Genomic DNA, 21,995 nt, shown 5'->3' on the forward strand with positions numbered 1-21,995 from the left:
AACATTTTTCTTCCTGTTGATTTGGAGATAGAGCTGATGGGAAATATAATGTTTCCTTTAGTCACTTGAAATTGAGGCTGGATGTGTAGAAGGTTTCATTTGCCAGTTTCTCATTGTCCATTTCCAAGGCAATGTTTCAGGGCAGTAGAAGGTCCTCTTTGAGCACAAATGTTGGTAACACATTTCTCAATCAAAATCCATTTTCATTAGCACATTCGAGGGTTTTTTTAAGTAGTCCCGATGTGCCTTCAGGTCATGGAATCTCATGCTCCATTAGGAAAATGTGGCTACAAATATAATGAAGAGGCGGGCAGGCATGCTCGCCACATTCGTGTGTGTGCTTTCATGCGGTGGGTTTGTGTGGTCTGAACAAGTAAACGGCAAGGAAGATGCAGAAAACCCCACGTCTCTGGGGCTTTTAACAAGCTGACCTGTGTGGTACAGAGCGAACAAAGATGGAAAGCTCTTTAAAGGAAAACCACTTGTCATCTTTGATCCTTATTTATTCATACGACTTGTTTAACACAAATGGTAAATGCCTTTATAAATCCAAATCTGCCGGGGATCGAGGCTACAAAGAATCCTATTCACTCTGAGAGTAGGTAGTCCCTCAGCTGCTCATGTTATTTTAAAATTAGGGATTAATGGTCCTCCTCTTCTAGGTGTCTGAGGCCCGAAAATGTTGCTCAACACCACATGAAACAAACCTACATCTACTTCATGTGCATCATAAACTAACCTCTTCAGTGTTTTTGAGTTTCTTGGGAAAATTACAACATAGTTTAAAAATGTGTAAGCTGTGAACTCACCCATGTGATTACCAAACTATAAACCCTTTTATGGCAGTTATACAAGTCCAGTGTGAACAGAGACTGCAAACACATGTTTATGTCCTACTCTTTCTGGAAATTTGATTCCAAGTGACTCTCATAAAGTCAGAATGACCCCCCCCACCCCCGCCGCCACCCCGGCCTGCTGGATGATTAAAGTGGTGATTATTTGTTAGAAAGGGAGGGAGGGAAAAGAAGGAGAAAGGAGAGGGGAGGGCAAGGGAATGGGGGTGGGGAGAGAGAGAGAGAAAGAGAGAGAGAGAGCTTTGAATTACCTTTGTTGAAACCCCTGGTGAAGGAAGAAGGGTGCGTATGGTTGGCGGTTGGGTCACTTTCAGCCACAGTTGGTCTTTCTTTACATCTTCATCAAATGAGGCTCATGTATAACCTTTTATTTGAATTAAGAATACAGTGGCAAAAAAGTTCAAAAACTACCTTTTAATATATTGCAATTGGTAAACTTAATTTTTGATGCCATACCTCTCTTCTACCCTCTTCTTACATCCTAATCTTCTTTATCATTATTACAATTGATTAATCAATCTATTAATAAAAGCTCTAAGGTCTCCTTTTAGAAAGCTTAATTTGTAGTCGGAATACAGGATGGCATCATCTATGACTTGGAACTTTATTTAGCAAGGCCCTGCTCACTACTCCACAATCTCCCTTTCCTCTACTATTCCTTCTTCAATTTCTTCTTTGTTCTCTACTTCATTACCCCAGGACTCTGCTTTCATCTAAAATTCTCTCTTTGTCCCTCCTCCTTCTCCTCAAATTCTCATTCCAAGTAGAACTACAAAGATAGCGAGGCGGAGAGCAGGAGTCAGAGATGAGAAAAGTGCACGTCTGTTGTATAGCCACAGCTATTCTCTCGTTTTCTGTGTCTTAATTTGTCTGACTTTTACTGGACCATAGTTCCTTCTATTAAAATTATGGCTGAAATTCTCTAGAGCAAAGCAAAGCCAAAAGAAAGAAAGAAAAAAGCTTCAGTTGTAGACAACCCGTGCGGCTGGCGAATGTGCCTTCCACAGCCCTCTCGCGCTGCCCCTGGTGTGCCTGGGCTCCCTTGTCACACCTGTCCCTCGCCCCAGCTGTGTCCCACCTCACTGCTGCACCTCGCAGGGCGCACGTGAATTTTCACTGGATATGGAAGAACGGTTGACAAATTTTTTCCATAAAGGGCAAAATAGTAAATATTTTAAGCGTCTCAAGCCAACCACGGTTTCTGTTACAACGACTCAACTCTGCAGTGGTAGCACAAAAGCAGCCAAAAGTTATACATAAAGGAACGGGCACGGCTGTGTTCCAATAAAACGATTTTCATGCACACTGAAATTTGAATTTCAAGTAATGTTCATGTGTCACAAAATAGTCTTCTTCTTTTGGTTTCCCCCAAAGATTTAGAAGTCTAAAAAAACATTCTTAACTGGTAGGCTGAATAACAACAACAAAAAACGTCAGGCCTTGGCCCAGAATTGGCTAGGGTTCTGTAGCATACAGATCCTTAATATAAAAAATAAACTCTCAGAGGCTAGGAATTTTAGGTGAATGGCATGAAGTTTAATCTACTTTTATTTCAGCATGAGTCATACTTTTAGGCAGGGCTCTTTAAATATAATATGTCAAGGCTCCTTCACAGCATCCAATTATCCCAAATTGTAAGCGAGGAAAGAGAAGTATTCTATCTTGAAAGAACTGAAACTTACTCTGAAAGTCAGATTTTAGAGCGTTATTATCTACACATATCACCTTTTAAATTCTTGACCACCGATGGTCTCCATCTGCAGTCATCTGTGGTGTGTTTTCCATCTGCAATTATCTCCAACTGGAAAGGGCTGCTCCATAAGTAGTGTTATTCTCCTCCAAGCATGATACCTAAAGGAGAGGAAGCAGCGGGATTAGAAAAAGTCACACGAGGGGAAGAAAAGATTGCTACCCCCCGAAGGAGGTTTTCCATAGCCAGAACCAATAATAGCAATGACCCAGCTCTATAATGGGGATGGGAAGTTCAAGTTTCAACTCCAGTGACCTCTAGGGTTATTTATACTATACCCTCCTCTGCCACTCCTCCTTCAGTCAAAACTATCTTCCAAGGAGAATAAAGTTTCCAGGGCATGCCCTTTCTAGCACTCACTGTCGAAGCTCTGCTTTTCACCTGTACTCGCCTTTGATCACTTTGAAAATACAAAGGGCCCGACAAAAGACTCAAAGAAGACGTTGGCTTCCTGTGAGCTTTTCACCATTTTTTTTTTTTTTTTTTTGCTTTCAGAGCTGAAGTCTACCATCTATATCCAAGCAACGAAATAACTGCATCATTTTGAACAGCAGAAAATTGAGTAGGAAAATTGAATTCTGAAGTCGAAGGACAAAGTACAGAATCAAAGGCCCTCGCTTATAAATGAGTTCTGTTCAATCTTGCTTGTTCATTTATCTTCTTTTTGTTGTTGTCAGATGATTTTCCTAACTAGATATTCATACTGGGAAGTTCTGCTTGAAGGCAGTTGGATATTTAGAGAAAAAAACATACAACTTGAAGAAGTGGTGGGTTTTCATAGAAATTAAAGAAACCACTTGTTGAGATGACTTATAAAAACCCTGTGGCAAGGACATTATATTAGTACAAACAGTTCCCAACTTATAAGTGAATCGTGAACAGAAAGTTTGTTTGTAAGGCAGTTATTTGTAACTCAGAGGGTATTTGCCTATTAGAACAGTGTTGTAGGTGGTGGCAGAGACAGGAATTTAGTCATGATACCTTTTGTAATGCAGCCTCATACATTTGAAACAGTAAAATAACACTATTCAATCTTCCCAGTACGCAAGGACATGACAATGACTACTTCCAGCGGTGGAATAAATGTGGTACACCTTCCTGGCATGTTAATTTTGTGATAGAATTTAGGGAAGTATTCTTTCTGAATTAAAAAATATATATGCATTATTTACTGAGTAAAATATGAAATCCCTGAAAATTTTAAAGATAATGCATGAGGCTTCAAAAGCATCTTGTGCTTGGAGCTTGAAGTTTTGGTCTAAGTCCCCAGACTTCCTTGATTTCAGAGCTATCCTATTAGGCAACTAGAAACATGTGAGAAGCAAAAAGGGCTCAGCATTACAACCCCTTGTCTACCTGCAGCATGACAGCTTCCTGAAGTAGATGCCATTGGCCCCAGCCAGTGTAAGACAATTAATGAAACTCAGCTTTATCTAATGTGGAAATGACTATCTTTCTGGGGAAGAAGGAAAGAAAATGCCCAAAGGTATTCGGAAATTGGAGGAGACCAAAGAGAACATGATAACTGCATACAATGTGGATCCCAGACTGGATTCTGGGACAGGAAAAGGACACTAATGGGAAAATTGGTGAAATTTTATAAGGATTAGAATTTAGTAGACAATAGTATTGTAACAATGGTGGGATGGGGAAAAAAAGGAGAAGGGGTGGGTCAGAAGTCCATGCTGCAAATTAAACTATTAAAAAATCATGTTTACATCAATCTCAGTCTTTCTCCACAAACGTCCTTTTATTAACTCATTTCCAATTGAGGGGAAAAAAAACGCAGCTCACTGCCAGCATTAATTTAATTTTACATAAACACAGTCTTTGAAGATAGAGCAAATCTGACTGGCTTTCAATATGAAAATAAAATTGAAAACTGTTCTTGGAGTTATTTCTAAACAGAATTTGTCTCTAATACTAATATAACAGAAATGTGTACATAAATCAGATTCATCAAATGAATCTTCAGCTAACAAATGTTTGAGAACGATGTTAACATACATAAGAATTCTACGTTTTCTAGGGTTTGACATTTTCAGTGACTGAGACTCACTATATTTTATTAATGGAAATACCACTACTAAAAACAGAATTTTATGAATAGAATAATGTCATTCGTTTTCAAAGACTATCGATACACTAGAGTGATGCAAAAATAATAACAAAAGTGAGATATTTTGAGGCAAAGTTTAGGGATACAGTCAGGACTTTAATCCGTGAGTTAGGGACGAAGGCTGCAGCTGCAAGTCCTGCTGAGGGTATTCTCAGGGCAAATGGGAAACGGGTTAATTGACAAGGTAAGGGGATCTTTTGATATTGTTTCCACATATGCCACCTCTGGAGGCTGGGATGGTGAAGCAAGGCTGAAAGCAGTTGGGGATTAGTATAAAAAGAGCTTTCTTTGGATGGATCACACACTGGAATCAGACAACCCACAGAGGCAGATTGAATTGTCTTCCAGACTCCACCATGGCTTTGAGGGTTTAGGATGTGATGGAGCTTTGCCGGGAGACTTGTTCATTAACTTCTTAAGTCAAAAGGCTTATTCCAAGGCAGTGGACCTGAAAGCCTTGCCCTTGCCCCAGAGGTATTGGCCAGCCAGGATCATTTCCCACTCACTGGGGCCAGAGTAAGACTTAGTGTCATTATGGCACAATGTGCAATTTCCCAAGCCCTGAAAAAATTCATGCCATCTATGAGTGGAAAGGAACAACTGTGTTAGCATGACAGACACTCTATTATCAGTATAACTAATGCTATTGGATCTTTTTCTGCTTTAGCAGGAGATGGGAAAGTCAAATGAGGGAAGAGCTAGTCATGTAAAATGGAAAGGCAGATGGTGAGGATGCTGTTTAAGGAGAAAAGGGGCAGAACGGGAGACTATGGCAGCAGGTACAAAATTATTTGACCACAGTTTTTCTGAGGACCAGCCATGTTCTCCTGTGGATGAACAAATAGAAGTTGGGGGACGGGCGCCATAAGGACATCCCAAACCACAGACACACCTGCACATGTGTGCACACACGCACACGTGTTTAATGGGATTCTTTTCTGACTGATGCTTGCTTTACTTTCCCTTCAGGGAGTGGAGACTAGGGGGTGTGGTTAAGGGCATGATGGAAGGAAGAGTAAGGGATACATAAAATGCACAAGGTAAGTGTAAGGGACAGAAAAGAAATCTGCATGTGGCATAGATGGCTTCTCTAGTGCACTATTATGTCTAACAGTGGCTCCTTTTGTCTCCAACGATTTAAGAACAAATAAAAACTACTCCTAAGTGTCCATAGATAGGTAAATGGGTAAAAGAGAGGTGATACATACACATACGTACAATGGCCATAAAAAAGAATGAAATCTTGACATTTGCGATAACATGGATGGAACTAGAGGCTCTTATGGGAAGTGAAATAAGTCGGACAGAGAACAATACCACATGATTTCGCTTATATGTGGAATCTAAAAAGCAAAACAAATGAACAAACAGAACAAACCAGAAATAGTCTCATAGACACAGAGAACAAACTGATGGTTGCCATAGGGGGAGGGGGTAGGAGGAAGGGCAAAGGTGAGGGGAATAAGAGCTACACATTTCAAGTTATAAATAAATCACAGGGATGTAATGTACAGCGTAAAGAATATAGTCAATAATACCATAATAACCTTGTACGGTGACAGATGTTTACTAGACTTAGCATGGTGATCACTTCATTAGATATATAAATGTTGAATAATTATGTTGTATACTTGAAATTAACATAATATTGAATATTAACTACACTTAATTTAAAAAAAAACAACCCTACACTCAGAGGTGCTCTAAACCATGCATTGAACATAGAAGAAACATTTCCCAACCTTTACTATTATATTGCTGGTTCTGATCATTTCTTTGATTCTAACTGGATTCCTCTCCCTGTTATTTCCTGCTTACTAGGGAAGAGGGAAAGAACACAAAATCTGCAAGGATTCCTTGTAGAAGAGGAACTTCCTCCTGTGTACTATTTCAGAACCGATTTCTGAGAAAAGCCAAAAACAAACAGTTGTAAAATGTTTGTTTAACATTTTACAACTGTTTGTTTTAAGCGGTGATCTTTTCCCCCTGGCGAATTGTTCTTTAATTCTGGAAATCATCCCCCCTTCACCCCAAACTCCCGTAGCTCATAGCTCGATGCTACTTTTCTTAAGGCCATTACCACACTCGGTCCGGTGTTGTAACCTCTATATACATGGAAACTTCCTAATCTTTCCTATGCGAAAATAAGCTGCTTTATTTGATGATATTAATGAATTATTCTTACTCCTTTTAGGCTTTGATAATGATGCTGTGACTTCACCTTTAAAGAGTCCTTACTTTTTGGAGAGATGTGCTAAAATATTTAAGGATTTCATGATATGTCTTAGACTTATTTCAAAATCATCCAGAGGGGAATGGGAGGGGTGAGTAGCATAAGTAGAGTTTAGGAGAAATTCTTATAATCTTGAATCAAAACAACCTTCTTAAACAATACATCAAAGGCACACATCATAAAGTAAAAGATTGATCACTTTGATTAAATTTAAGTTTTTCCATTAAAAATGGTGGAACACAGTCAAAAGCATATACAGATTCCTAATGAGAATATATTTGTAACATCAAAACTGATGTAGAATTAATACGTAGAATATATATTATAGCCTTCAAATTAACAACAACATGCCTCTCAAGATGGATAATACAATTTGTGGAAGAGGAATAATTCAAAACTAATAAGCATAGTAGGAGAAGTTCGATGTTATTAGTATTCTAAGAAATGCAAGTCGAAACAATAGAGATCTCACTTTATTAAAGCAGCAGCAATTTAAAAGTTCATTACCGTCAAGGACTGGTAAGGACAGCAGGCTCTCATAGCCCTTACAGCCCGCTCACGGCCGGTGGATGTAGGCTGGAACGGCCATTCGAGGGAGCAAACAGAACTCAGTAACGTTAAGTGTATGAATGCCCCATGATCCCACAGCTGTGCTACTTACTGTGCATATATCCCAAAGAAAACCTCACACAAGTACATTAGGATATTCACTGCACATTACTTTTGAAGGTGGGATTTGTAGTCCCAAATTATCTTACAGGCAAGCCCAAATATTCAAGGAACAGATATTCCATTTCTACAAAATGTTTCTAGAGGATAAAAGAAAAAGAAATGCTCTCCCACTCATTTCACGAAGCTGGGGCAGCAGCCGCAGATCAGTGGTTCTGACTTACCAAAATGCCTCGCCTTAAAAGCACTTGGGAAACTTATATGTATTATTCCAATTTCTTTTTACATTTAATTTTTCTACATGATTTTGATAAACTTAATATTGCTTGTACCTAGTTCATATTGGGGATATTGCTTAAATTTTAATTAAATATTTTTTCTTCATTTTTAATTTAACTTTTCATTTTGAAATAATAATCTCAGGCTTACGAGAAGTTGTAAGAGTTGTGAAAAAGAAATTCTGTATATTCTTTGTCATGTTCCCTCAAATGTTGACATTCTTATCTGACTATAGCATGCTCAAATAGTAAATTAGTACTGATACAATATTTGTAACTAATCTATAGACCTTATTCATATTTTGTCAATTGTCCCATTGTAGTAATCTTTCTGGTCCATGATTTAATCCAGGATTCCGCATGCATTTATCTCTCTCTCTCTCTCTTTCATCTATCTATTTATTTATTTTCCTTTTTTTTAAACTTAAGTTTATTGGGGTAACATTGGTTAATGCAATTAAATAATTTTCAGGTGTACATTATAATTTTACATCTATATATTCTATCGTGTGATTACCACCCAAAGTCCAGTTTCCTTTAGCTACCATATATTTGATCCCCTTTACCCACTTCACCCTCCCCCTATCCCCCTATATTTGACCCCCTTTACTCCGTCTACTTCTCCCCTCCTTTCCCATCCCCTATCCTCTGGTAACCATTAGTCCAATTTCCTTGTCCCTGAGTCTCTGTTTGTCCTGTTCATTTGTTGCTTTTAGGTTTATATCCCACATGTAAATGATATCATGTGTTTTTCTACTTTTTCAGTCTGGCTTATTTTGCTTAGCATGATTATCTCGAGATCCATCCATGTTGTTGCAAATGGCAGTATTTCATCTCTTCTTACATTTGAGTAATATTCCATTGTATATATGTATATATACCACAGCTTCTTTAGCCAGTCATCTATTGTAGGACACTTTGGTTGCTTCCATGTTTTGGCCACTGCGAATAATGCTGTTATGAACATCGGTGTGTAAATATCTTTTTGGATATGAGTTTTCAAGTATTTGGGGTAAATACTCAGTAGTGGGATTACTGGATCATATGGTAGATCAATTCTTAGTTTTTTGAGGAACCTCCATACTGTTTTCCATAGTGGCTGTACCAATTTACAGTCCCACCAGCAGTGTATGAGGGTTCCTTTTTCTCTGCATCCTGTCCAACAGTTGTTATTACTTGTCCTGTTGATTATAGCTATTCTAACAGATGTGAGATTGTATCTCTTTGTGGTTTTGATTTGCATTTTCCTAATAGCTAGTGATGCTGAACATCTTTTCATAAATTTGTTGGCCATTTGTATGTTCTCCAGGGAGGAGTGTCTATTCAGGTCCCCTGCCCATTTTTTGACTGGATTGTTTGTTTTTTGTTGTTATTGAGTAGTATGAGTTCTTTGTATATTTTGGATATTAGGCTCTTATTGGAGGCCTTGCTTGCAAATATATTTTCCCATTCTGATGGTTGTCTCTTAACTTTGTTGACGATTTCTTTTGTTGAGCAGGAGCTTTTTAGTTTGATTAGTCCCATTCATTTATTTTTGCTTTTACTTCCCTTGCCTTTGAGGTCAAATTCAAAAATCCTCTTCAAGTCCAAGGTCCTTGAGTTTCATTCCTATATTTTCTTCTATGCATTTTATTGTTTCAGGTCTTATATTCAGATTCTTAATCCATTTTGAGTTAATTTTGGTGTGTGGTGATAGACAACAGTCTAATATCATTCTTTCACAGGTGGCTTTCCATTTTCCCAGCACCATTTATTGAACAGGCTTTCCTTTTTCCACTGTATGTTTTTGGTTTTTTGTCAAAAATTATTTGCCTGTATAAATATAAGTTTACTTCTGGACTCTTGATTCTGTTCCACTGGTTAGTGTGTCTGTTTTGCTTCCAATACCATGCCGTTTTGCTAACTGTCATTTTGTAGTATAATTTGAAATCAGGCAGAGCAATGCCTTCAGCCTCATTCTTTTTTCTCAGGATGGCATTAGCAATTCGGGGTCTTTGTGCTTCCATACAAATCTGATGATTTTTTGTTCTATTTCTTTAAAAAATGCTGACAAGACTTTGATGAGATTGCATTAAATCTGTATAATGCTTTAGGTAATACGGTCATTTTAACTATGTTGATTCTTCCAATCCAAGAACACGGGATATCTTTCCATCCACATTGCATTTAGATCTCATTTCCCCGTAGTGGGAATACTACACACACACACACACACACACACACACACACACACACACACACACACATGCATATATGTATTTATATATACATCTTATATTACATAGTTATATATATATCATATATAATATATGTTATATTATATATATTACACATATCACATTTTTTTTTTTTACCCATTGATGAACACTTAGGTTGTTTCCATACCTTGGCTAGTGTAAATAATGCTGCCATGAACTCGGGAGTGCAGGTGTCTCACTGATATTTCGTTTCCTTTGGGTATATTTCAAGAGGCGGTATTTCAAGATCATATGGTAATTCTATTTTTAAAGTTTTGAGGAATATTCACACTGTTTTCCCTAATGGCTATATCAATTTACATTCCCACTAATGGTATATAAGGATTCTCTTTTCTCCATATCCTCACCAAAACTTATCTTTTGACTTTTTAATAATGGCCATCCTAGCAGGATAGGGTGATTTCTCATTATAATTTTGATTTGCATTTCCTTGATGATTAGTGATGTTGAGCATCTTTACATATACCCGATGATCATTTGTATGTCTTCTTTGGAAAATGTCTACTCAGGTTCTTTACGTCTTTGCCTTGGTTTTGGTCTTGTCTAGCTTTTAAACATTAGAACCCGACAGACGTGAAGTGTTATCTCAGTGTGATTTTAATTCTTATTTTCCCAACTTCTAATAATGTTAGACACCTTTTAAAATATTTGTTGGACATTTACACATCCTCCTTAATGAAGTACCTGTTCTAGTCTTTTGCCTATTTAAAATAATGGTTTTGCTATCTTTTGGGGATAGATTAATAGTTCTCTGTATCTTAATACATTAGTATTTTTTTTGTTGGTTATATTACTGCAAACATCTTCCTTTGTCTACTTTATGACTTATATTTCTACTCTTTTCATAATGTCATTTGGTGAATAGAAGCCTTTATTTTAAAGTAGTCAAATTTATCTTGTTTTTCCTTATGGTTGGTGCTTTTGTACCTTGTTTATGAAGTTTTTCCACATAATAACATCTTAAAGATACTCTCATATTCTTTTCTAAAAGTTTTGTAGCTTTGACTCTTAATCCACCTGTGATTTTGCGTGTGGTGTGAGGTAAGGATTGAATTAATAATTTTTTAACCTATGGATAGCTAATTGTCCTGAGATTATTCGATAGCATGTCTTTCATTAAAAAGACCAGTGGCTGCCAGGGGTTGGAGGTAGGAGAGAGGGAAAGATGAATAGGTAAAGCACAGGGGATTTTTAGGGCAGTGAAACTATTTTGTATGATACAGAAATGATGGATATGTCATTATACATTTGTCAAAACCTATAAAATGAACAACATGACAACTGAACCATAATGTAAACTATGAAATTTAGTTAATAATACTGTATCGACATTGGCTCATCAATTTTAACAAATGTTACAATTATAAAATATAAATAATAGGGGAAATCGGGGGTAGGATAAGGAGTATATGGGACTTCTCTGTTCTATACTTTCTATAAACCTAAAACTGCTATAAAAAAAAGTATAATTAAAGAAAAAAATTCTGGCTTCTGCCTTTTCCCACCACTCTGAAGTGCCACCGCATTATAAATGATACCTGCATGAGATTGATTCTGGATATCTATTCTGTTCTATCAATCTTTTTCTCTGTATCTTGTCAATAAACATTGTCTTGATTATCATAGCTTTATAATGTAACTTGCTGTCTGGTAGTGCAAATTCTTCATCTTTGCCTTTATTTTGAATAGTACTTTTGGTTAGTTTTTGACCTTTTGCATTTTCATATATTTTTTATGAAATAACTTATGAAATCACACACATACACACACATGCATGCACACAAGTAGTGGGGATTAGGATTGAGATTGCATTAAATTTATAAACCACTGAGTTTATAAATTTTGGGAGCACATACCTTTGTGAGGTTGAGTCTTCCTATCTGTGGAGAAACTATATTTCTCTATTAAATTCTACTTTAATATTTTAATCCAGTTTTATAATTACCCCTATAGAAGTCTTAAATATTTTTTGTTAGATTTATTCTTTTATTTTTATTTAAAAAAATTTTTTTATGGTGACATTGGTTAACAAAATCCAATAAGTTTCAGCTGTACACTTTAACAGTAAGGCATATATACGTTTACACTGTGCGTTCACCTCTCATAGTTAGATTTCTTTCTGTCGCCATATATTTGACCCTCTTTACCGCATCTACTCCCTCCTTCCTCCACCGCGCTGCCTTCTGGTAACCACTACTCTATTGTCCATGAGTCTCTGTTTGTTTATCCTGTTCATTTGGTGCTTTTAGGTTTATATCCCACATCGAAGCGATATCTTTATATTTGTTGATATGCTTACAAATGGTATCTTTTCAAAGGTTTTGTTTTCTGTATGATTCTGTTGTATGAAAATATAGTTTATTTTGTATATTATTGTTTTTAATTCTGGGACTTCACGCAATTCTAAAGTTCCCTTCAGTAGTTTACCTGAGAACTCTTTGGATTTTCTATACCCATCATCATAGCATCTGTGAATATGGCAGCTTTGTTTCTTTCTTTCCAATCTGTATAATTTGCTAATTTTTTACTGTTTTGCCTTTTAGTGCCTGCTAGAACTTCCAGTGCAATGGCGAATAGAAGTGATGAGGCCATGTGTTGTTTTCTCGTTCCTAATCTCAGAAATACATTCAAAATTTGTACCATTAAGTGTAATGCTTATTGTAGGATTTTATTTATTTATTTTTTTGCAGATGCCTTTTATAATATTAAGGAAGTTGTCTTTTATTTCTAATTTACTGAATTCATTTTTTTGCTCATGATGCTGAATTTTGTCAAATTATTTTCCTGCATTTTCACCCTTAGGTGGAAAGAGGCTGAAAACTAGGGTCATTATGCAATATAGTCATTTGCCTAACTAAAAATTGGGACTAAACTACTCCAGAGGAAAGAGAGACTGGACTGGGGGACCACTGACAATCTCTGCTGCAAGCTCGAATTGTAGCCCCCTTTACTGATTGTTTGTTTGTTTATTGGTTGCCCTTGGTATAGGTATAGGTATAGGGCTACTATAATTTTCTAAGGAAGAGAAGATATTTCTTTTATATTGTGGGTCTGAAATCCTAAAATTCTAATAACAAGGCTCCTGAAGACTTTATCTTCGGATCCAGAGCCCTATACCAGAGACGAACCTTGCCAGAGCTGCAGAATTCCTCTAACCCTTGGTGTGTGGACTGTGGGCAACAGGCAACCATTCTTCTATTAACTCTCCTCTTTCTCTTCTCTGATTTTCAAACATCTAGTCTTCTGCTGCATTTTGAACTAAATTTGAATTTCATTTCTGGAGTCATTTTCATAGTTCCTGAGATACTCAGAGAAAAGACATAATCTCAATAAATGACTAATGGCACTAAATCTTAACAAAGGTGGTTATGGTTTAAATTTTAATAAAGATGATAGCAGCGACTCTCTTAAAAGCTAAGTATTCACTCTCAGTTGCCCCTTTTCCCTTAAAAATTAGTGAAGCAGAATCACTAGGTTTTTAAAAAACACCAAACTTGACTCAGGTAATGATGAAGCCTGTGGCAATGGCAGGAGAAAAGCTCTCTGGCCTCAGAAAGCTCAGATTTTTTTTTGCAATTGCATTTGACATACAATATTATATTAGTTTCAAGTGTAAAATGTAGTGATTAGATATTTGTATAACTTATGAAGTGATCACCCTGATAAATCTGGCACCCCCGTGGCACCACATACAGTTATCCCACTCCTGGGTATCTATCCAAAGGAAATGAAATCGCTCTCTCGAAGAGATATCTGCATGCCCACATTTGTTGTAGCATTATTCAAGTAACTTTTAATGGTACTTGGTTCTCTATTCCACTTATAATACTGTGCCTTATCTTTTAAAAATTACAATTAAAATTCTCATTAATTACATATTCTGGTTTTCTGGTTAAGTAACATCGTACAATGTATCATTTTTTACCATTTAGACTCTTCCCATGAAAATAAATAGCAAATAAATAATAAATAAACAAAAGATTGAATCAATTCCTTTTCAGTTTAAAATTTGTTTGGTGTTTTGGTCTGAATTAAGAATTGTAAATGGCCAGATTACAGAATTTTGTACTCATTTATTCTTTTATTCATAAATATGGATTGTCTTCTGTGTCCCTGGCATGATGTAGACTCTGCATAGACAATGGTCAGAAAAATAAATAAATAAATAAATATATATATATATATATATATATAAAAGCCAACCCAGTCTCTGCCCTCATTGAACTTAAATAGTCTTTTTTAAGTTGTTTGTACTCTTGAGATTCTTTGCAAAAATAAAAGTTAAATTTGCTATATTATATCTGAAATGTACATTCTACAGCTTTGAAGGATGAAGATGAATTTTATGCTAGAGCATTATAACTGGAAGCAGTTAATGCATAGTTCCAAGATGGAAGGAACTCTTATTACTTTGAGGAGAGCACAAGGCAGCTCAGGGGCCCTTCCTCCAGGTCTGACCAAACGCCAGGGGAGATATTTCTTGGGAAAGAATTGTTCTTTGTAATATTCCCTTAAGTAATAAAGATGTCAAGAAAACAGTGGAACAAAAGAAAAAAAAAAACATAAGTAAAAAGAAAAATGTACAAAGAATAAAAGAATGGATGAAAGAAAAGGTAAGGGCCAGCTAGCAGAAGAAGGGGAGGAGAAAAAAGGGAAGAGAAGAGAAGGGGATTGAGGAGCAGGAGAGGAAGAAGAGGAAGGGAAGGGGGGAAGTTCGAGAGGAAAAGAGAATTCAGAAATGACTGGTGGTGTCCTGAGACACGAGGAAGGACATTAGCCACTAAGAGAGATTTTTTTCTTAAAAGAAGAAATAAGCTGCACAACCGACCCCTTCCCCCACCTCGCCCCTCCTAACCCCACTCCAGCCCCACTCTTGCTTGAAGCATTCCTGTGGGAACTTAGGTCCCCTTGGGCCACTTGCCTGTCTTTTCTCGAAAACATCTTACTGGAGGCTTTTACCCTTTTTTCATTAATGAACTCTAGAAATTCTAGCTTTGTTAAGTCTTTGGGGAGAAAAGTATTTAGGGCCTAATTCTGAAATAGATCTAATTAGTTAAAATAAAGGCTGCCTTTTAAAAACATGACTTCATTAAAATCATCTGCTTCTTTATTTAAATAACTTTTTTTTTTCCCCTGAATTTCTTCTATGAGGGAAGATGCAGCAAAAAAAGATCAGAGAAATAATAAACACATTTTAATGAAAATTTTTTATTGTGGTAATTAGAATTTATATATAGAGTTAGAATATTTAAGGACCCAGTACAATCTTGAAGATATCTTTCCAAATGTCTTATGCATTGTATATGTCGCATATGAGGCAACATGTCTATATATTTTGTTTCTAAATAATTTTTTTGTGAGAAACCCATTTGAGAGGAAGAAATAACCATAATGTATGGGCCTAAACATTGGCCTATGCAGTTGTGTGCTTAGTGTGGATTCCTACCTACGTCTAGGGAGTATTGTGCATGTTATTAAAACTCTCTAAGCCTTAACGTTTTTCACGTGTAAAATGGGAAGAATACATTTATCTTTCAGGATTATCAGGATTAGAGAAGACATAATGAAGGAATACTGATAAAAGAAATAAATGCCATCTTTTATTAGAGTGCCTGCCCTAGGTCCTTTCTTTTCTTGACCTTCTACTTCTAACTTTTCTGCTTCTGTTGTGGCTGCTGTGGCCTAGGCTTTGTATCAGCAAGTGTGTTAGATGTATATAGAATTAGAGTTAACAGCAGTTGAGAGGCTGCTCTAATGGCAAATTGCATCAGTTTCAATGCTTGGAATCCTTGAGTGTTGAGATTGTTCAAAAACTCTTTTTGCCTTTTTTCTGGTACTCAGCCAAGTACAGCTGTCAATAAGTGGTCTATGCCTAAGTAACTTATAGCTTAGTTTCAGTGAACCTCTGGGAGGTTTTCAGATTCAAGTGCAAGAAGTTTTGTTTGGTTTAGAAACTTTGAAATCTTCCATAGTGGGAAATCACCCATTTTTCCATCTGAGTAAAGTAATATTAAAGAAAGATGACTCACCTCTCGAGGGTAATTTCAGTTTTCTCAAATAAAAGTTGTAGATTGAATAAAGTTTTAGATTCTCCCATGGCTTTCCAAGGGGACATATCCTCAAGATGTTGATTATATTTTGTAGAGTGACAGGTGACCTTTAATTGGGGTTTTATCCACCTCTAACTTATCCATTTCAATGAAATGGGTAAATCCAGACATATTCCAAGTGTACTATACTTTTATATATATTAGGTATATATGTATTCTTTTATTTAGTTTCATTTTCTAGCAGAGAAGGCATTGAAAGATACCAAATACATATATAAAACATGCACAAAAGTGTATTCTTTGTTTCTTCCATTTCTATTGGCCCTTCTTAGACTCCTACAAAACCCAACATCTTTTGAGACCCATATCCTTCTAGAATTATCCATGTGGTGCACTCCTCTGGCCTGTTCTTCCCAACACGACTCTTTTATTCACAAATTCATGGCTTTTCCTGAAGATTTTTCGCATCAAAATTTATTTGTGTTGCGTCCCTTTTCCATATTTACATAATCTTGGAGATGGAAGGACGCAACTATCTGCCAGAATTAGGAGTTCCCATTATGACAGCAGTTCTTAGGGGTTTTTTTTGGTTTCAATATCCCCTTTATATCCTTGAAAATTATGGAGAACTCCAAAGAGCGTTTGTTTATGTGGGCTCTGGCTATCAAGATTTACCATATTAGAAATTTAAACCTACACTTATTGCAGGTTAAAATGAATAATATTTTTTTTTTCTGAGAAATAACTGTATTTTTCAAAAAAATTGTAAAAGGAGCAGCACTTATTTTATATATTCATAAAACTTTTTAACGTTGGCTTAATATAAGACAGCTAGATTCTCATATCTTCTTCTGCACTCAATCTGCTGCATTATTGCATTTAAATGGCCCCTGGAAAGCTCTATCATACACTCATGAGAGAATGAGACTGGAAAAGCCAAACATCTTAGTATTTGTATTCATTTTCTATTGCCGCTGTAACAAACCACTACAAAGTTAGTGGCTTAAAATAACACAAATTTATTATCTTGTAGTTCTGGAGGTCAGAAATTCAAAACGATTCTCCCTATGCTAAAAGCAAGGTGTGGGCCGGAGGCTTTTGGAGAGAATAGTTTTTTGTCTTTCTGGCTTCAAGAGGCCACCCACATGTCTTGTGTCCCCTTCCTTCATCTTCAAAGTCAGCAACATTGGGCCCGGTCCTTCGGAGTCCTTCTTTTACTTTGAAAGACACTTGTAATTCCATTGGGCCCACCGAAATGATCCAGGATAGTCTATTTTAAGGTCAGGTGATGAAGCACTTTAATCCATCACTGTCTTAATTCCCTTTGCTGTGTAATGTTAACATATGCACAGGTTCCTGAAATTAGAACAGGGATATCACTGGGAGAGCATTGTTCTGCCGCCCACAGTATTATTAAATTCATTCGACCTCACGGATCCCCTGAAAGGTTTTCAGCAACCTTCAGAGGTTCCCAGATCCTACGTCGAGGGCCACTTTTCTGTAATATTCTCAGTAGGTAGCATGTGCTTGACAAAGTACTTCTCAAGGTCGCCTTTTAAAAAGAGTAGATAAAATTAAAAACGGTTTTTTTGAACCTGTCTTCTATAACTCCCACCCAGAAACGGTCTTCTATTCTTTGGAGCTACAAAGAACAAATCTACTCCTTCCACAACATTGACAGCCCTTCAAATACTTAAAGAGTATTATTGTGCCTCACATGCTTTTCCCCTTCACATTAAATATGGACAGATCTTTATGAGAAAAGTTATGATGACATCAACAATGCTAATATTTGTCCAAACTCTGTCTACCCTTTATAGCTCAGTCTAAATGTCAAAATTTCTACAAATCACCTCAGATGCCTCTAATGGGAAATAATTTTTGCTTCCTCTGATCTCTCCATGCACATTATCGAAAAATCCATTTATACTAAGAGAAATTCTGTGTGATAAGAGTGTAGATTTCTTGAAAGCCTTTCACACATCGGTTCTTACATTATATACAGCTTAGTATGTATTGGAGAAGAAATTTACTAAATGGTTTTGAATGAAAGGGTAAAAACATTGGAGCAGGGGGCCCGGCTGGAACCCATGTTTACTCTTGGTCGCAAGGTCACGTGTTTGGGCTTTCCATGCAGAAGGACTGAGAGCAGAGTTTCCCACCTGCAGGGCATTCATCTCAAGGGAAAAGACCAGAGGGACCCACTGTGATGTCAGGATTATGATACAGGCTTGAGGTTAGGAATGACCCAGGGCAACACAGTGTCTGCCACTGGGACTATCGTGAGTCCTAGGGAGAAAGAACTCTGAAAATAGAAAGCACTGTTTCCTGGAAATCCCTACAAGAATAGGTAACACGATGCTCATTCTGGAGCCCACGTGCTAGCAATTACCACATGATGGTACAATGGTACAATGTGCATGGGTACAGTCTACAGTACAGACTGCTGGGTCATGGCGCAGGGACCTGCTCAAGGCTTCTGCACCGGTGGAGCCGTGTTCTCAAGGCTGTGCAAGAGCAGCTTTAGCGGAGACAGATGGTTAAAACTCTTTTCTTTGACCCACTTCTCCCCATTTCCCCACCCCAGCCCCTGGTATTCCCTTCGTTCTATTCTCTGCTTCTACGAGCTTGACTCTTTTAGATTCCACATGTAGGTGAGATCAGCAGTATTTGTCTTTCTGTATGATTTCTTTCATTTAGCATAATATCCTCAAGGTCCATCCATGTTGTTACAAATGACAGGATTCCCTTCTTTTTTTATTTTTATGGCTGAAAGATCTATAGATCTATATCTATATATCTCTATCTCTATCTCTTTATCTGTATCTGTCTTTCTATATCTATATCTATACACACACATAAATACACACATATAGTTTGTTTGTTTGTTTATTTTTTCTTTACTCTTCATCAATGGGCACTTAGGTTGTTTCTGTATCTTGGCTATTGTGAAAAATGCTTCAATGAATACAGAAGTTCAGATATCTCTTTGAAGTACTGATTTCACTTCCTTTGGAATTTCAGTTACGTAGGATAAATAAGTTCTGGAGTCTAATGCACAGCGGGTTGGCTGTAGTTAACAATGCTGCATCTTGAAATTTGCCTAAGAGTAGCAGAATTTAATTGCTCTAAAACAAGGTAACTATGGAGATGACAGATATGTTAATTAGCTGGATTGTGGTAAACATTTCAGTATGTATACATACATATATCAAAATATCATGTTGTACACCTTAAACATATACACTTTTTTATTTGTCAATTATACCTCAGCAAAGCCAGGGGAAAACTCTTCGAGAATCAACACAAATGTTACTTTTGATGATGTGAATGAGGCGGAGAGGTGAGAGAGCAGCAGTAGCTTCCTTACCTCTGGAATAGGGACATTTTCCTCCTCCAAACTTAGAGAGGAGGCAGGAGCAGAGTTGGCTCTTCCACTGCTATCGGAGGCATAAAAAGCAACGGAGTACCTTGGCGCAGGAGGAGGGTGGAAGATACTTATCAGAGAGCACGCAGTAGCTCGGGAGCTTATCACAGAAGATGCAATGTAAACAGAAGGAATCGAGCTCTGAATGGATCATGAAGCCCCAAGAAGTATAGATCATGTAGAGCCAGAAGAGACGCTGTTTCGGTTCCTGTATGTTAACCCCAGAATGGTGTGGCCCACAGAAACAGAAGCTATAGCTCACATCCTGGCTTGACTTGCTCACGACTCTGCTTCCCAGAGGAAGAACCCTGGTCCTGCGGCTTCACATTCGTATACATTGTTACAGCAGTCTCTGAGGTGCAGGAATCCTTCCCCAGCTGATGAAACCTAACACTTTGCCATAGGGTCAGTACTCAGCTTCTTCTGCAAACACTTGAGTCAGCTCTTAACTGGAATTAATTTTTGTTTTCTTGAAATCAAATCTGTTTACTATTAACAACATGCAAACAATTCAGATAGATTAGCTTCAAACTAATTAGAAACATACATAGTACAAAAAGCAAATAAATATTGTAATTTACTTTTTGTTTGTTTATTAATGAAATAAGATGAACATGCTGATCTTAGAATTCGGAGATTTAAGTATATACGTGGCACCGATTATCATAATGACCCCCAAATTAAGTAATCCAGTTCTCATCCAACAATTGTGTAACACTCATTTTGGTCCAAGGTTAGGGTACCATAAAAACACAATTGCTGCTCTGCACCAGATGAGAGGAACGTTGGTTCAGTGTTCTCACCTTCCGCATGCAGACATGTGTCTCTGCACCCATCCTTAGTCACTGAGGTCTCTACCGCTGACGGAGTGCCTATCATGGCAAGTACTGAGGCGTCTCCTGTCCACAGTGGCCTTTGCTGTGCTACAGCTCCTTTTCCTGCCTGCACAGTGGATGATGTACTCTGATGTCAGCTGAGGTGTGGTTAGTTCCACCTAGTTTCAATACTGTGTACCGGCACAGGTGACTGATATCCATGGTCTCTGCCATTCTCTCATCATTCTGTACCATACCGACACCAGAATCCTATGGGTTCACTAATTCGTTCTCAGCCAGTTTATGGGATGCTTGACCATCCAAAGCCAATCTGCCAAGACTCCTTGGGTGCTGATATTTGACTACCAGGTGCTGTACTGGACTTGAGATTTGGCTCCTAGGCATGCACTCTCTCAGGCTAGAAACAAGGCACAGGTCTCTCTGCTATAAGATTTACCTTAATCCCATGTGGATTTCTGTGGCGATCGTGAAAACATGCCTCTCAGATCTCTGACTGTGAGGCGTGTAATTGACCCACAATTCTAACTGCCATGCTTAGAAATGAGTTGGAGCAAGGCCATACTTCCCAGTGACTGCTCCCGGTCGATAAAGAGCCTGGCTGGGATACGAAGGTCAGAAAACCTCCGAGGAGGCTCATCTGACCGGTAGCTTTGGCTTGAGGACTCCCTGTATCCTTTACTAAAATTTCCCTAGAAGTGCACTGTAGTAAATGAACTTAGAACTGTGCTGCAGTTCATAAACTTCTTTGAACTGTACTGAAGCTATGTCACTCCCGTCTTCCTTCCCTCCCTCCTTCATGGGATTCGGACCTTCGTTATGGCCTGGCAACTGTCTTGGCTTCCGCTCCACTTTCCCTCACCAACATTTTCCCCAGCAAATCCCTTTCATGTCTAATCCCATCTTGGTATCTGTTTCTTAGAGGCTAGGACTGTAGCAATTTAAAACAGCCAAGATTTTAGACCTCCTGTTTTATTTATTGAGGATACTCTCTAGAATTTAAAACTTGCCACATTTCTTCCAATTCCTCTCTTCTTTCTTTCTAATCGAACTTTTCTTTTGAATGGGAGAATGGCTAACATCATTCTAAAAAACTTTAATTTATTGTTTATTTTTGAAACTTTATAATCTTGCTTTTAAGATTTTTCTTGCTTAGAAAAGTCAAGTTTTTGAAAATCTCCAAACCAAGCAAATCAAACAAAAATCCCTTTTCCTCCCACAAAACTTGGCTCTTACTTTTGTTTCCATACCATGTGTTCAACAAAAGTCCATTCAGAAATTCAGTCTATCCCTTGTTTTTAGGATGTGTTCACTCTCCTTTTGTGGGCAGTGCAATGAAAAAAAGCTATCACTGATAATTATAGTGAGAGAAGTATGAAAGAATTGTGGGAAAAACACAGACAGTAAAATAAATAGAAAATAAAGTATTATTTAGAATCAAAGTCACTAAAGTATCATCTAATGTCATTTAGCTTGAAAGGGTTTTTATTCTCATCTATGCTCCTCTCTTTTTCATGATTTAGG

General features: G+C 37.4%; 1 protein-coding gene across 1 annotated transcript in view; it reads right to left on the minus strand.

Annotated features, from left to right (window-relative positions):
- Positions 1-2,614: 2,614 nt before the first annotated feature.
- The window catches only part of FBXO4 (F-box protein 4), a 208,585-nt gene continuing 189,204 nt past the window's right edge, over positions 2,615-21,995 (minus strand). The window contains exon 9 of the transcript XR_004952554.1: positions 2,615-2,705. The gene's annotated coding sequence lies outside the window, so the exon portion shown is untranslated. The remainder of the gene's footprint in view (positions 2,706-21,995) is intronic.

This window comes from Rousettus aegyptiacus, unplaced genomic scaffold, assembly GCF_014176215.1.
Source record: "Rousettus aegyptiacus isolate mRouAeg1 unplaced genomic scaffold, mRouAeg1.p scaffold_m13_p_8, whole genome shotgun sequence".
NCBI classification, from domain to species: Eukaryota; Metazoa; Chordata; class Mammalia; order Chiroptera; family Pteropodidae; genus Rousettus; species Rousettus aegyptiacus.